The sequence below is a fragment of the Pan troglodytes genome, chromosome 19 (genome assembly GCF_028858775.2).
Source record: "Pan troglodytes isolate AG18354 chromosome 19, NHGRI_mPanTro3-v2.0_pri, whole genome shotgun sequence".
In the NCBI taxonomy this organism is placed as follows: Eukaryota; Metazoa; Chordata; class Mammalia; order Primates; family Hominidae; genus Pan; species Pan troglodytes.
In genome coordinates, this window is record NC_072417.2 from 34,096,008 (window position 1) to 34,112,375 (window position 16,368).

At 47.0% G+C, this 16,368-nt stretch overlaps 1 protein-coding gene and 1 long non-coding RNA gene across 2 annotated transcripts in view; one reads left to right on the forward strand and one right to left on the reverse strand.

Annotated features, from left to right (window-relative positions):
• ASIC2 (acid sensing ion channel subunit 2) overlaps positions 1-16,368 on the forward strand; it is a 1,141,493-nt gene that overhangs the window by 649,614 nt on the left and 475,511 nt on the right. The gene's annotated exons all lie outside the window — the stretch shown is intronic.
• Positions 1,135-4,069, reverse strand: LOC107969198 (uncharacterized). The gene is made up of 3 exons (XR_001710864.3): positions 3,744-4,069; positions 2,424-2,491; positions 1,135-1,651 (listed from the first exon to the last, which is right to left on the reverse strand). It is a non-coding gene; the product is annotated as an uncharacterized LOC107969198 (long non-coding RNA).

Sequence of the window (16,368 nt, forward strand, 5' to 3'; positions counted from 1 at the left end):
GTGGTGGTGGCGCACCCATAATCCCAGCTAAATGGGAGGCTGAGGCACGAGAATCTCTTGGACCTGGGAGGTGGAGGTTGCAGAGAACTGAGATTGCACTACTGCACTCCAGCCTGGGCAACAGAGTGAGACTCCATCTCAACAACAACAAAAAAGATACTAACACAATTTGAGGCTAAGTCAATAGTAAAGTGTCCAGGTATAGAAACATAGCAATCTGACAGTCAGGATGGTTTAGACTCCAACTGAAATAGTGTTTAGCTATGGGCAGTACCATACAAGTATGCCCAGGAGAGAAGAAAGAGGTGATGAATATCTAGATACAAATTCTGAAAACTCACAGGGAGAGGGACTGGAAAGATGGATGTCGAACTTGGTGCTCAGTTAATGCTAGCTACTGTTATTATTTTCCCATTTCCCTGGTTGCCCAGTTCCTAGGGGATTGTCCTGAGGCTGAGGGTCTGCCTCTTGAAAAGCATAAATATCTCCTCCCCAGCTCCAGCTGCATTTCCTCATTTGCCCCTTCCCCATTCTCTTCATGTTGCTGGTGTGTCTGCAATGTGTCCTTCCATCTCAAGCTCTCTGAACTCAGATCAATATTATGGGTGTGGTGTAATGTCTCTCCTCATTCCTCATCCTAATCCTGGAATGTGGAGTTGATAGTGTCCCTAGGGCTGAATCCTGTGTTTTATAGATGAAAACACTGATTCAGAAAAAGACTGTGGCTTTCTCAAGGTCCTGGAGTTCTTTGGTGGCAGAGCTAGGATCAGAACTGCAGTCAGTCCAGTGCCATTTTTGAACTGCCTTCTGGTCCTTTTCCTCCTAATCCAACCACTCACTGAGCTCCAAGAGGTTTTGATTTGGAGGAGGAGGAGGAGAGGGAGAAGGTAAGATGTAGAGCCTCTGTGGGCCAGCAACAGAGTGCATAAGATTGAGAAGACTAGACCCCAAGGCTCCGTCTTTTATCAACAGGGTTGCCTTTGTTACTGGAGTGAAGTGAGTCAATATCCTGGTTAATTTTCCTGGGGAACCCTGACTCCCAGGAAAATCCTTGATTCACTCACTGCTGCCTGAGGAATAAGAGAGGACTTACCTGACATCAGGATAATCTTAACCCCTTCCTTGATTCCTTCTTGCAAGGGGGGGTGGGACAGTAGTATTGCTTTGATTTCCAGCAGCAATAGCCCCAGGACAGGTATTAAATAGAGAAAGTAGCATTTTGCCTTTAATAACCCCACTTGTCTGTTTATCACAACTTTTAACCTAAAAATCCAGCAATTTTATCATCTTCATCACCATTCTCTCATCTCCAACGCCGTTCCATGTGCACAGCACACTATAGGGTATATGCTTTATAAATCACTTCCACGCCCATTGTCTTCCTTGACGTTTCCAATTACCTTGTATGGTTGCTCATGGGAAAGCTGATGCCCAGGGAGGCATCAGGACTTGCTGAGCTCAAGCCAAGTGTGGCTGAATCACAAGGTATTATCAATTTTGCTTCCTCAGGCAAGCTGTATTTCTCAAATGTACCTTCCTTGAAAATTTTCTTAAATGCGCCTTCCTGTAAACATTTTTCTCTTTTATAATTCTAGGGTGAGAGTCTCATTTTAGATCTACAAAAGAAGAAGGAAACAGTGATGTGTGGAACCTGTAACACAAGCAGACAGAAGATCAGTTGAGGGGTGACTTGCATGGCCAGAGAATTTAAAAGTTATCGAAGGAAATCAAGAAATAATTGAGGCCAATCCATTTTAAGGATGTGGACACTGGGACCCAGAAAAAGAAGAACTGATTTCATGGGAAAATAGAGCTGTTTGGTGGCATGGTTGGGATTGTAACCCGGATTTCTGGGTTCCTGCCCTGATGTGAGCCTGGACACTGGTCTACTCCAGTCGTTGACAATGAGTATTCAGGAATCTGTCAGCTATAATCTGCCATTCTCCTGGAAGCACAGATGGACTGGCTAATTGCCCTTGCCCTCTCCCTGGAGTTTGGAAGCCCTCTTTGCTCCAAGCTAGCGGCCAGCTCTACTGGGCCTGCAGGTTATTATGCCCCATATGCGGGTATAACCCCAGAGGTGTAACCCAGGAGAAGTTGAGCATCCAATTGCTCCACATCTGCCCAGAACCCCAGGTACTTGGGATGTCTCTGTCCCCCAGGGCACTGGTGCTCAGACACGGCAGGAACATCTCCCTAGTGTCCCCACTGCCTTCCTAGAGGGCATGCCCCCTTGATGTTGCCACCACCCTGTTTTGTGGGAGTTCAGTCCTGTTTCCATGCTCTGCCATCCCCTTTTTATAGAGAATCACTGTCCACATAATGTCAACTGCTTGCCCCTTGAAGTCATAGCCCTACCTTGCCCATCCCCTTTGGATACCCCACCCCTTCCCCCTAGATCTTGACAGTAGCCTGGAACTCACTAGATTTCACCTTCAGGTGTCAGTGTCCACCCTGAAGCCACCTCCTCTGGCCTGGCACTCTTCTGCGTCTGCAAACAGGCAAAGCCATTGATCAAGGAAACGCTCAGGCCCAGGCTTCCCCAGTGTTGATTTTCTTGCCACTGGCCCTCTAAGGCCTCCAAGCCTCCTCCCTGCTCTCCACTCCTGCCCTACCTGGCCCCTTACCCCAGCCCTCCACAATGCCACAACTATACAGACAAAGCCAAAGGCTGGCTCTTACTTCAAGTATAGGTACTGAGGAACTAATTCTTTAGGATGGCCTTTTACGAAAAGGAAGGGCAAGTTACCTGGGCACATGAATTTGGAAAACACTAGTTAAACAGAATGCAACAGGATCCCTTACTGCAGGGTGTTCAGAGCCTCTACCACGCTGATAGGCAGTGTGCCCCCTCCAAGCACATCATATCAAATAGTGTTTCCAACACGGATTCGACGGTACCTAAAGAGCAGTGCTCTCTAGAAATACATTTTAGGAAACATTTATTTAACTCTTTTCTGGACCTTAGCACTAACAAGTTTCAACACTGCCACTTATTTGCTGTGTGACTTCAAGCGAGTTGTTTTAGCTTTCTGTGCCAGTGTTTACATGAGTAAAAACAAATAAAGACAAGGTGGGGGATGGGCAGGATGCTCACTGGAGCCCCTGCTGGCACTGGCATTTTCCAGTTTCCCTGTCTGTATTTTCTGACATGTGTCTGCCTCCCAACGCACAGGCAGCAGAGATGCTATAGATCAAGAACAGCGTGGAGCTAACAAGATGTGCATACAATGAGACACAGTGGATGACTTTGTGAGTGGCTGAGATACTTTCTGGAGGTTGAAAATCATTTTTATTTAGCCGGCATCACGTGTCCATTAACAGCACTCAGCATCTCCAGGGATTGAGCGTGGCTTGTAACTCAGTGACAGACAAGGCCCACTGGGACTGTGAGGCTCAGGGAATTTCACTGGGGATTCAGATGCCACCCATGGTCCCTGCAGACCAGGGAGTGCTCAGAAGCATGGAGGCATCAGGGATCCCGTTCTCATCCAGGACACTGCGTTGCCTGGGAGGCACCATGTCGATACTAAAACAACTAAGTTAGGGTAGACGTGGTAATATCAGAGAGAGTTGTAGGGGGACGCTATAAACACATTCACATACAAGGAACACCAGGCCAGCTGAATGGTGAGGCCCTTTCCAGCACTGGGCTTCTGGGATTGCTTTGAGTGCCTTCTGTGTGCAATCTACTAGTCTAGATACAGAGGAGAAAACAAACATGAAGAAAACACACATCTTACCGTTAAAAGGTATAATCCTTTAGACACTCTGGGATAAAGGTGTTTTATCATCGGTTAAGTTTCAGAACGTTGCCCACATATTCCCTGCCCCCTGGAAATCCTCAACATACACAATACGTTAAAGGCTCTGAGAAGTCTGAGGTCAAGCTACGTAACTGGGGAATCCAAGGTCACCCACATCTATTTGACCATGCAACTCTTCTTTCTGAACCTCTCCTAACAGATCATAGAATTACTGTTTCCTACAATGAGAATCACGTGTCAGACCTGGAATGGACCCAATGGCAGCTTGTAGGCCGGTCCCAGGCCTCAGATAAGGAGGAGCCATTCCATGGGCCATTGTGATGATCTTGAGTGGGCCAATCAAAACCCTCCCCTGGGACTTCCTGAACTGTCTCTGGAAACTGGACTGAGACTCTCAGGGTGTGATCCCAGAGTTGGCAGTTACTACTTTGGCCTGTCACATCATGTTGGTGTGATTATGAGTGCGCTGCTATGCTGCTGTCACACGTGGAAACCCCCTGCCCCTCACCCCATTCAAAAAAGGAGGAGAAAAAAAGAGAATGTGCCAGCCGAATGTATTCCTACTTACAGTTCCCAAGATTTCTGCAGCTGCTGTGATTATTATAGCTTTTCCTTCCTATTTTATTTTTTTTCTGTATGTAGTCTCAGCCTCCCTCTAGGAAATCCTTTCCCCCCTTTTCTTTTCTTTTTTTTTAAATTAAACTGTGTAAGTCAAAACTCTGTCAAAAATTAGAGAAAACTTACCCAAACTGGCTTATGCAAAAAGTTAACTTGTTGGCTTCTATGACTTCACACTCTAGAAGGAGAGCTAGCTCTGGCCGCAGCCTGATGCAGGTATGCCAACACCATCATTAGGACCTGGGTTCTTTCTCTCCGTCTCGGCAATGCTTCCTCTCTGTGGCCTCCATTCTCAAAGGCTTGCCCTTATGGTGGCAGCTGCTGTAACTTCAGGTGCAATCCAACAGAAAGTGGCCAAAGGCATGGCAGGTGACACCTGCAAAAGTTACGTGTCACTCTGGTTGAACCAGCTTAGGTCTGCTGCCCAACACAGAACCAGTCAGTATCATCAGGTGTTTTCATTCTCCAGGGTCTCCGTAACAAAGCACCACAGACTGGGTGGCTTCAACAACAGAAATGTATTGTCTCACAGTTCTGGAGGACAAAGTCCAAGATCAAGGTGTTGGCAGTTCCTTCTGAGGGCTGTGAGGAACAATATTTTCCATGCCTCCCTCCTTGGCTTTATAGATGCATCACCTTGATCTCTGCCTTCGTGTTTACGTGGCCTTCTCCCTGTGTTTGTGAGTCTATATCTCACATGGTGTTCTTTCATCAGCACCCCTCCCTGCTCTAGAATGACCTAATTACATCTGCAAAGACCCCTATTTCCAAATAAAGTCACACTGACAGACAGGGAGTTAGCACTGCAACATATAAACTTTTAGGTGATACAATTCAACTTGCAACACAAGGGGAAATGTTTTGCCAGTTGGCTTAGGCATGAATCCTGTGCTTCAGCCTGGAGCTGTTTGTGAAAGTCCCAGCTGGACCAGAGGGACTGAGGGTAGAGGAGATGTAGACACCCCCACTTCAATCAAACAAACACAAAAGGAACCAGCTGTGGCTAGAAGAAGGGGACATGGATGCTGGGGAGGCAAAGCACACATGCCCACTACCTATTTTCACTTGGGTTTTCAACACTTGCTGCCAACAATGGCCTAAGCAGTACCCCTGTCTTTCACCCATCACCCCAACTCCTCGTCTTCCAGACAGTTCTATGATTCAGAACCCAGTAAAACCATGCACTTGCTTTAGTCATGATGTCTTTTCTCTTCGGGAAATGTCTGTTCCCTGCATCTCTAACATACTCCATGCACATCCTCTCATTCCCTGTCCAACGGCACCTTCTCTGGAAGCCTCTCCCCAAGGCCATGGCACACACACACACTCATTCCTCTTTGCTTCCACAACATTGGGAAGAGCATCCATTGCAGCGCTTTCCACGTGGTATCATCCTGAACTTCCACGGCCTGTGAGCCCCTGAGAAAGGCTCTGTGCCTTATGCTTCCCACATCCCAGAGCCCAGCACAGTGCCTGGACCAGAGCAAGGGCTCCTTGAGTCTTCACCCGAGCAGCTTCGTGCATTCAAGCCTGGCCCTCTGCACTCTTTCCCCCAGGCCGCCTTCTTTCCTCACAAGTGCTTGTCAGCCCCGGCTCCCCTGCTCTTCCCTCACCCGGGGCAGTGCTCCTAAACAGGCTTCAACGCCTCCTGAATAGTCATGAGTCTCTCTGGGCATAACACTCACTCACCCAAGAGCCTCCAAACTCCCATGCTCTTTGGTCTCCCACCTACAGCAGCCACGCTCCACACTGCCTGACTCCCTGTCTTGTTCTGAACTGTTCTGATGTTTTGCTCTTTGGGGATGAAATCACTGTCTGTGCTGCTTGAGTTGCCTCGGAATCACAACCAGCTTTGGATTATTGCTAACAGTTCCTGGTGGGAGCATTCCTAGCCCAGAGGGCAGGGACCCCGGATCACATGGGCACAACAGACACATGAGTGAAGCAACTGTGAGCACATTACTCGAGTCTCTGGGCCTCAATTTTCTCATCTGAAACATGGGGATGATTCTATCCGTCTCCAGAAGTGCTTTGTGGACAAAAGACACAGCACACATCCTTCTTCATCTCCCTCGGTATCATGCTCCTTGCTCCACGAGAATTGCTTTTGAGCCTGGCCTCCTCTGAGGAACTTCCCTTGGCTATAGCCACCCACTGTGATTGTCCTCTTGTTTTTATTCCAGTAGGATCACTTACCACGTTCCTTTAATTCAGAGCTTGTGGGGAAGAGAGGTGCCTATATCTGGCCTTCTAGTGACACTCCCTAGGTGCCTATATCTGACATTCTAGTGACTTTCTCTGACTAGCTGTGTGGCCTTAGGCAAGTGACTTAACCTCTCTGAGCCTCCTTTTCTTTATCTGAAAAAAAGTAAGTTGAGTATCCTTCCCTCAGGGCTATTGTAAGGTGTGTGGAATGGGTTTGTGAAGTGGGTGATAGGCCAGCACAATGGCACCTTCGTGCCCTCCCCTCTTCACTCCCCCTGCCCTAGGGGGGGCAGGATCCTCAGGAGAAGGGAAGCAGGGATTATTTTAGATAAGAACTAGACTTCTCTGCATTCTTTCCGCTGCTTCAGGGAACTAATGAATCTCAGGAAAGTCTGCTTTCGCTGACTGTTTGCCAGCTCTTTCCTTCGAGGTCCTTCAACCTTCCCCTCAGGGCCCTTCCTCTGACCTATTCTTGTAAAAATGAAAAAAAAGTTGCATCAAGAAAATTGCCTGCTATTTGTATACCCCAAGGTGAACCCCACATGGAAGAAGATAAAGGAGGCAGCTGATTGGAAACAGCCCTATGGGCCCTTTCTCCAAATGCCCATGTGGGGCCCCGGGAGGTAAGGGCTTTCTTGGATTCGTGACCTAGAACAAGAAGGTTTGACCCAGAGCAAGACAGCATTTTAAGGAAGGCTAGGGAAGCTGTCCATTCATTCATTCATTCATTGAAGAAGGGGACATGGATGCTGTGGAGACAAATCACACATGCCCACTACCTATTTTGACTTGGGTTTCTAACACTTGCAGCCAGCAATGGCCTAAGCAGTACCCCTGCCTTTCCCCCCATCACATCCAATGTGTTCACTGAGCATCCACTGTGGGCTAGGCAAAGTGCTGGGCACTGAGGGTACCATGGTGAACAAACAGCTATGGTCCCATTCTCAGGAGACTCACAGAGCACCAGGAAAAACACTTAAAAAGCCTAAAATAGGCCAGGCATGGTGGCTCACACCTGTAATCCCAGCACTTTGGGAGGCTGATGTGGGCAGATCACTTGAGGTCAGGAGTTTGAGACCAGCCTGGCCAACATGGTGAAACCCTGTCTCTACTAAAAATAGAACAATTAGCTGGGCGTGGTGGTGCACACTTGTAATCCCAGCTACTTGGGGAGCTGAGGTATGAGAATTGCTTGAACCCAGGAGGCGGAGGTTGCAATGAGCTGAGTTCGCACCACTGCACTCCAGCCTGGGCGACAGAGTGAGACTCCATCTAAAAAAAAAAAAAAAAAAAAAAAAAAAATCCTACAATAACTATTTCCTTTTCTGCAATTGACCCCCATTCCAAGCCATGTACTGGAAGCTGCTCAGAAGGTGAGGGCATTTGAATTGTCAAGTGATGGCTGGGAAGCCTCAGTCATGCCAAGTCCCTAAACTTTATAACATTAGATGTGGACTGAGCACTGCTACATAGCAGGAACTGGTGGTGAGGATTAAAAATAAGACATAGTTTCTATCCTGAGGAAGACAAACACAGTGGGAGAGGAGCCCTGATCCAGGAAAGCAAAGGGTGCTATAGAAGCAGAGAAGGGGCCACTATTCCAGCCTTGAGGGGAGGAGGGAAAAACTGCTTGGAGAAATTGACTGAGCAGACTTTTGCCATCCTTTCTCTTCATGTTTACTTCCAATAGCCTGGTCCAAGCCCTCATCCTGTCTTTCCTAGACAATGCCCATGGCTTTCTGTTCTTCTGCCTTTCCTACCCTTATATCAATTTGCACAATGCTGCCTGATGTCCTTATAAAGCCAATCAGGTGGCATCATTCATCAGCCCAAAGTTCCACAAAACTTGGCCAATGCTTGTAGGGAAAGACTGTGGTGTGGTGTTCATGCAGTCTGGGTTCAATCTGCCTCTGTGGCTACATTGATGGTCCCCTTCCCTTCTCTGAGTCTTCACCTGTCTAGGGCCTTTGTCGGTGCTTTTCCTTGTACCTGGGATGTTCCCATCTGCCTTCAGCCAAGCAAATCCATCCTGAGAACTCTGCTCAATGTCACTTTCTCAGGAATGACTTTGCTCTTGGATCCCTAAGGCTGGTGGATGTTGTGCCTTTCTCTACACTGGCCTGGCTCCCTATGCTTCTCCATGGCAGGCCTCCCCACAGTTCACAGGAATGGATGTGTACTTAGTGGTGTCTCCCCCATTACCCTGTTAGCTTCAGGAGGGCGGGGGGCCTGGTCTTTGGCACCATTAGGTGCCATTAGGACCCAGCCTAGGAAATGCTCCCTCCTACTTACTGAAGGGATTGAAGCAGGAACGGGCACTGTGGTCCCCCAACTCAATAGGAAACAGGCACGCAAGATCAATCTGAGTTCCCAGAGAGCCATACCGCCAGTTGGGGTGAAGGGAGTTGATTTGGTTTAGCAACTGAGAAAAATAAAGTCAAAGAGGAGACTCGAGACTTGGGATCATTTTCCTTCTTGGTTTCCGAGAAGATGAGAATAACGATGGGAGTTGGTCATGGCACTTGGACATGGCTTCTTTGCCCAGGACCAGGACTAATGCTGCCTGCACCGAAAGCAGTTATGATCAGGGGCCAAACAAGGCAGCAGGTTGGTGTTATCCCCTGGGTACCCATCAGAATCCCTGGCAAGATTTTTAAAATTTGGGTCTAGAGACACGGACAGAACTAGGGACCAAGCTAGCCCCCCAGGGCACAAAATTTAAGGAGGCACTCACTCTCAGGGGCAGAACTTGCATTTGGACAATCCTGATAGCAGATGCCTCCCTAAATTTTGCACCCTGGACCCCTCACTTCTCTCCCTCTCATTCCAGCTTTATGTAGAAACCACAACCTCACTCCAGAAACCTTTAATTCGATTCACTTCTTCTTTGCAGGTGGTTCTGATGCACAGTCAGACTTAGGAATCACTTAGTTGGGAACTTCTGAGAGAACAAGAGTATAGAGAGAGACCCTGGAGCACAGCAGGTCAGAGGCCACCAGGATCAGTGAGGAAGATTTCCTGTGAGTGAGCAGGGTGATGCCCTAGACACAGGGCGTCATCACTTTCTATCTCCATATCTAACCTGCAGAGCTCATGTGAGCCAATAATGAGCTAGGGAGAGAAAAAGTTTCATCAAAAGAAAGCGGAGTTCAGAATGCTCCGAAGTGGGCAGTGTGGGCTACCTGCTGTTTTCACAGGCTTAAGTTTTCAGGGAAGTCCTGTCCAGTCCAGCTTTAAGCCCCAGCCCCACTGCTCCTACCTCAGTGTGACCCCACAATGTGTGCTGCAGTGTATGCTGCTTCCCAGCCGTGAGGGTTTTCTGAATGGTCTTCATTGCTGTTCTAGGTGCACTTCCTGCGACTCCATCCCTGAGCTAAACCCAATGCACCTTATTCCATTGACCTATCTCAATACTCGTGTGAAGAATGTCTTGTTATGCTCCTTTTGCAAGAGGAGGAATATGTGGCTTGGAAAGAAAGTGACTCACCCAAGGCCACAATCTCTAAGAGTCTAGGATCATTAGTCTTGGCTCCAAACATGAGCTCTTCATCACCATGGCAACGACCCATGCATAATGGAGGAGTCACCTATTAACAGGCTCTCATCTCAGAAGTCACTGTCTCTAGGGAACAAAGAAAAGCATGAGAAAAGACAGGGCCAAGACCTTCCTACTTATCCCCAAACAACAGGCACGCAGAAGGCCTCTGATGCTGTTGGCTTGGGCTTCCCCCTCCTTTGCTGTCTGGGGAAAGGCAGTGGTTCCTGGTGATTGAGAGGGACACTGGAAGAGAAGTCAGAAGGGCAGGTCCTGGCCCAGCTTACCATTTCCTAGCCACAGGCTATGGGATCTAGAGAAACTTTTCGCTTCAGAGTCTCAATTTTCCAAACTACAAGGGAAAATTGAATCAGGTTGGCTCTAAGAGTCTCCCAACTTTGAGAGGAGTATCTTAACTATAATAACTTCTACAGAGGGTAGTCAGTGGGAGCCAGGACAGCATTGTATAGGGTACATTTGGGTCAGCACTGTTGATACTAATCAGATGGGTAAACCCAATCCTGGAGCGACTCATCCTTTTTGAGTTTTGTGGGCTTGAATGCAGCTGGCCTGGAAGTGTCTCTCCAGCTAAGATCCCAGCACAAGGTGGAGGGAGGGGAGAGTAAGAATGCTATCTTGGGGGAAGGATGGCGGGTTCCCAGCAAGGCAAGGGCAGACCGATTCTGGGTTCTCCCCAAGGACACAGCTAAAATAGAAGCTTTAACAGAGCGCTAGTCCTAGTAACACGGGAGGAAAGGACTGTAAAAAAAGAGGAGAAAATGGAAGAGGAAAGCAGCCAGTAAGAGAACCTTGACTGACTGAAGAGGGCAAGAAAGAATGAGAGAAAGAAAGCAAGGGAAGTTAGAAGAGAAAGGAAAAGCTATGGAAGCTACAGAGGGTCAAAAAGTACCCACGGTCAAATCTGTTTCCTGGTTGAGAGATTGTACTATAGTTATCCAAGACAGGGGATGCCCTTGGGGGAAACTGGGTAAAGCGTATCCCAGATCTCTCCATATTATTTCTTACAACAGCATCATTTCAAAACAAAACTTTTAAAGGGAAGATACATGACAAGAAGGACAGGAAATTCAAAGGAGGCTACATTCCCCTCTGAGGATGTACAGCCCAGTACAGAGCAAAGGTGAAGACTAAGCCCAGCCTTCAGTGTGGCTGAGCCCAGCACATACCCTGGAGCCTGAAGAAACCATAACTCCCCTTTGTTTGCTGGGCCCAGTGACCACAAGTGTTTCCAAAATCCTCTCATCTGTATTTATGCTTCAAGTGTTTGTTTAAAGAAGTCTGTAGCTACTAAATTAGCAGCCTGTTTTGTATTTCTATAACTGCTCATTTGGAAAACTTGACTGACTATAGCCCTGACATAAAAAGAACCAAGGTTTTGGAGAGATTTCAGCTGCCTGTGGCTGGAAACCTCTGTGGCTTAGAGGGCAGGGCTGCACGGGGGCCCTTGACCCACATCCACGCAGGCTATGTACAGAGAGGAAAGCGCACCAAGTAGCTATCTGGGCAGCTTTCCCCCATTCCACAAAGCAACCACCCTCTTCTGAAAGAGCTGAGAACAGAGGCAAAGAGGCTGGGAGTAGTTCACTGTCACACGTGTACATGGATCACAGATGGTAGAGATGTGTCCCCCCAGCTCACCAGTGCCAATGTTAGAAGCCAGCCCATGTCATAGGCCCACAATCCCCAGAATCCTCACTCTGGATTGTGCAGGACTTCAATTACTCAGGGCCAACTGTTTTAAATGGGGCAAAGGGAGGAAAGGTATGTTCACTCAATGAGGTGGTGTGACCCTGGGCAAGAGGAAGGAGACCAAAGATTCAGAGTGTGATTTTCTGAGTTTCTATGTGGGAAGGATAATGTCAAACTGAAGGACAGCCTTCCCCAGAAAGGACTGAAGAAAACCTATGCTGACTTCGTACACACTTCCTCTTAGAATCTTCACATCTCCATGACATGGAGCTCATCATTCCCATTTATGGTTGAAGAAAGTGAGGCTAAGTAACTTGATGAAGGCACCACAACTTGTGAGTAGCAGCACCAGGACCCAATTCACAGTTTAACAATCATGGGCTGTGCTCAGTTTCCTCATCCGTGAAATGGGAACAGTAACAGCCCTCACCACACAGAATTGCTGTGCAGATTAAATGAATTCCCGGATGTAAAACACTTAGAACCTGCTGCATAACGCACACTTAATACATGCTAGCTGTGTTATTACATTACGGGTATTGCAACTTCTAGCAAGGCCCTATTTTGGCAAGAGATCCAGGACTAATGGCAAACGCAAAGCGGTTAAAGGAATTGGAGATATTTCAGCTGCCAGGGAGAAGATTAGAGGGAGACAGGATCTTAATCCTTAAATGTCCAAAAAGCCGCTACGAAAAAGATTAGACTTGCTCAGCTCTTTCCTGGAAGGCAAAATTAGGGCCACGAGGAGAAAATATAAGGCATGAGATTTAAGCTTCTCACAAGAGAGATATGTCTAATGAATAAACTCCCTAAATACTGACTCCCTCTTGCCTTTCCCTCTTAAGCACAGCAGGCTGACCATGGCAGAGAGGGTCTCAGAGGAGTGAAGCATCAGACAGAGACCCTCTAGCCTCTAGTTTCAGGCCAGGCTTCTGAGAGAGGAACTTGTTCATCGGTCACTAAGAGGGATGAGATCGTTCAGCCAACAGCTTCTAACACAGGGGCCTGGCCTCCCAGAATGATTAGGCTTCTTCCAGGGTCCAAATGACTATGTTAGATCAACTCGATGAAAGTAATTGCTTATGTTCCTAATGCTGCAATTAAGGAAACTCATTGGCATGCAGTGTTCGGCAAAAATCCTTTTTTAGAGTTTTTCCTATTTTATTAGCCGCTCTCCCATAGAAATAGTCTATGCATGCAGTAAATCAGAAGCCAATATATGGAAAGTTTTCGAGGAGCCAGAAACTGTTGGAAATGTGGAAATGAATTGCAGACAGGGACAACAGCGAGGTCAAAGGCAGGGATTGGTAAATCCTCTTGACAAGTAGCCCTTGGGCCTGGGTGCCCAGCATCATGTTAGAGCCGAGGGGAGGAATCCTGTGATGCATCCCTCCCTTCCCCATTGTCTGTGTGTGTGTTCTGGCCTGAACCCCACTTTGTTGTACACTAAAAGATCTATTCTGGATGCTTGATGTCCTGTGGGTGTGGGAATTGCAAATGAGAGATATGCAGGAAAATGACAGAAAATAGAACCATTGTGTGGAGTGGGGTTGGCAGAGGAGGACTGGAGGAATCGAAGTAGGTGCAAACCCAAGCTGCAGAGGAAGAGGAGCGGGGGAGATGCAGGGCAGTTCAAGGCAAGTGGGGAAGAGCGACTTCAGTGAACTGAGCAGAAAGGTCCCCTAGAACAGAAATTCAACAAAGGTATTCTGAATTCAGGTGGAGGTATCAGTTGGCCAAGGCTCAGGAAGGTCAATTCATAAAATAGGACCAAGACAAACACAACAGGGACAGAATTTTGATTATCCCCGGCAAAAATGCCAGATGATTTGACCTAAGACTCCATGTGGAAATTTTTCCTAAGGAAATAATTCAGCAAACACACAAAAATCTTTGTATTAGTCTCTTCTCACACTGCTAATAAAGACATACCCAAGACTGGGTAATTTATAAAGGAAAGAGGTTTAATTGACTCACAGTTCCACGTGGCTGGGGAGGCCTCAGAATCATGGCGGAAGGCAAAAGAGAAGCAAAGTCACATCTTAGATGGCGCCAGGCAAGAGAGAGTTTATGCAGGAGACCCCGCTTTATAAAATCATCAGATCTCATGAGACTTATTCACTATCAATGGAACAGCATGGAAAACACTTGCTCCCATGATTCAATTATCTCCACCTGGCCCCACCCTTGACAGGTAGTGTATTACAATTCAAGGTGAGATTTGGGTGGGAACACAGCCAAACCACATCAATCTTCATTGCAGTTATCCAGACCAGCAAATTTATCTGACCACATGGAAAGTGATGAGTTAAAAATCACAGGCCACCTAACGGGGTATCATGTAGCCATTAATTATTGTAACCAGAAAGACTATTCAACATTTTTCCAATGCTCTAAATCAAGGGTTAGCAAACTATTTAAGTAATGAGCCAGATAGTAAATATTTTGGGCCTTGCAGGCCACACAGTCTCTATAGCAATGATCTAACTCTACCTTATAATGTGAAAGTCACCATAGATAGTATGTAAATGAATGTACATGACTGTATTCTAATAAAACTTTATTTACAGAAACAGGTAGTAGGCTGGATTTGGCTGTTCTAAATGATAAAAGCAAAACACAAAATTGTCTATTCATTGTGTTGCAACTATATAAAATATAAATGCAAATAGTCCAGAAAGAAATGTTTAAATGAGGAATAGGTAGTTCAGTTAAGATCGTGGAACAAAGTGGGCTCGCGTTCTTATTTCAAGGTAAAGCCAAGACTTTCTGATTGCCTGGGTACTCAGGACTAAGATACACTCTCCAAGGACTGAGCATAAAGGGGCCCAAATTCCCATGTCCCAAACATGGTACAGTCCTGGGGAATTCTCAGTGAATGCTTGGTGAATGAGTGAACACTCAGGAAGGCTGGCTTTCACAGTACTTTGTCAGACTTGGCCAAAAGCTTGACCTGGAAGTTCATTTTTGTCTGCAGGTAGAGCAAATCTAGTTTCAGCTGGAGGTTGGTTCTGTGGCTTCATCCCTTTTAGTAGAGGAAGTGGCCCTGGCCTGGAATCTGAGGTCTTAGAGATGGAGTCTCCAGATGGGAAACTGACAGCTTCAGTGTCCAGGGCCAGTGAGCTGACTTGGGTGGGGGCTGGTGATCATGCACTGAAAAGGAAGTGTCCAAGGAGATGACAGAGGTGAGGAGACTGAAGAGAGCGAAGCAGAGCCAGTTCCATTCTGGCTGCGAGCACTGGCTTTGGAATCAGGCAGTACTGGGCTTGACTTTCAGCTCCTCGGCATCTATGGACATACCCATTCACTTCTTTGAGCCTCAGGTTCCTGGTTATATAATGGGGCTAATAATACCCACCCCTTTGGGTTGTCATGAGCATGAAGTAAGACCATGTGTGTAAAACTCTCAGCACAGTGTCTGGCTCAGAGGAAGCCCTCAGTAATGGTGGCTTTTAGTTATACAGGGGTGGGCAGGAGTCAGAGTGATAGGGCCATGCCAAACCAAGATGCCCATGTCCAAGGATCAGCCAGGGTCAGCCAGATGGTTTCCTTGCAGGATTCTCACTCTAGACTTCTGGACCATCAGGAATGGTATGTGGTCTCTTCTCTTAGGCTGGAAGGGCAGGGACTTTGAAGGCAGAACATTGAAGACACAGTGGCCAAGGGGATCATCTCATCAAGGAGGGGTTGGGACTGTGACCCATGCTACTGGGTCAGACCAGGTGAAGAGACTTGGCGAACTCAGCATCAGATCCAAGAAGACCCCATCAGAGAGGCCAACTCTGTGCCAAAGTTGTACCATCATGGGGATGGAGCGTGTCATTGGGACTGAAAAAAGGGCAAGGCTGGAGGGCCTGGGAAGTTCACTGTGGAGGTGGGAGATGCCTAAAACTCCTTCTTAATGTGGGTAGGTGGGGCTGTTCTGAGCTAAAGGCTCAGGGTGAGGTAGGGTGTGAGTTTTAGGGATGTGGTAGGGTCATAAAAGAATTCTTTACAGGAGAATCTTTTACTGTGGCACTTAAAAATAGTTAAGATGATACATTTTATGCTGTGTGTGTTTTACCATGATTAGAAATGAACATAAAATCCAACTATATATTCACCAAACATAGCAAAAGAACACAAGTACCAAAATAAACACATTTTAGGACTTGCAAATAAAAAGCATCCAAAATAAACACATTTCTGAACTTAAAAATAAAAAAGAATCTTTCACAGAATTTGATAGAGGTGACCCTGATGTGAATGCTAATAATAAAGGATATGCAGTGTGATTTGAAAAATGTTTTTGTAACGTTGGTCGGCCAGCAGAGAAGAAATGAGTTTCCTAACACTGGGGGATGGCCTGTGCGAAGGTGTGGAGGTGAGGAAGTCCCTAATTAGAAGAGCAGTCTGTCTGGAATAGAGGCATGGCAGGGAGGCAAAGGGGCACAATGGAAAGCAAACAGGGTGGGGGAGAGTGACCGCGTTTCTAATATTGCCTCTGCCTCTCACTTGGTAAACTGATACTGAGCTTTCTAACTCATAGCTCAG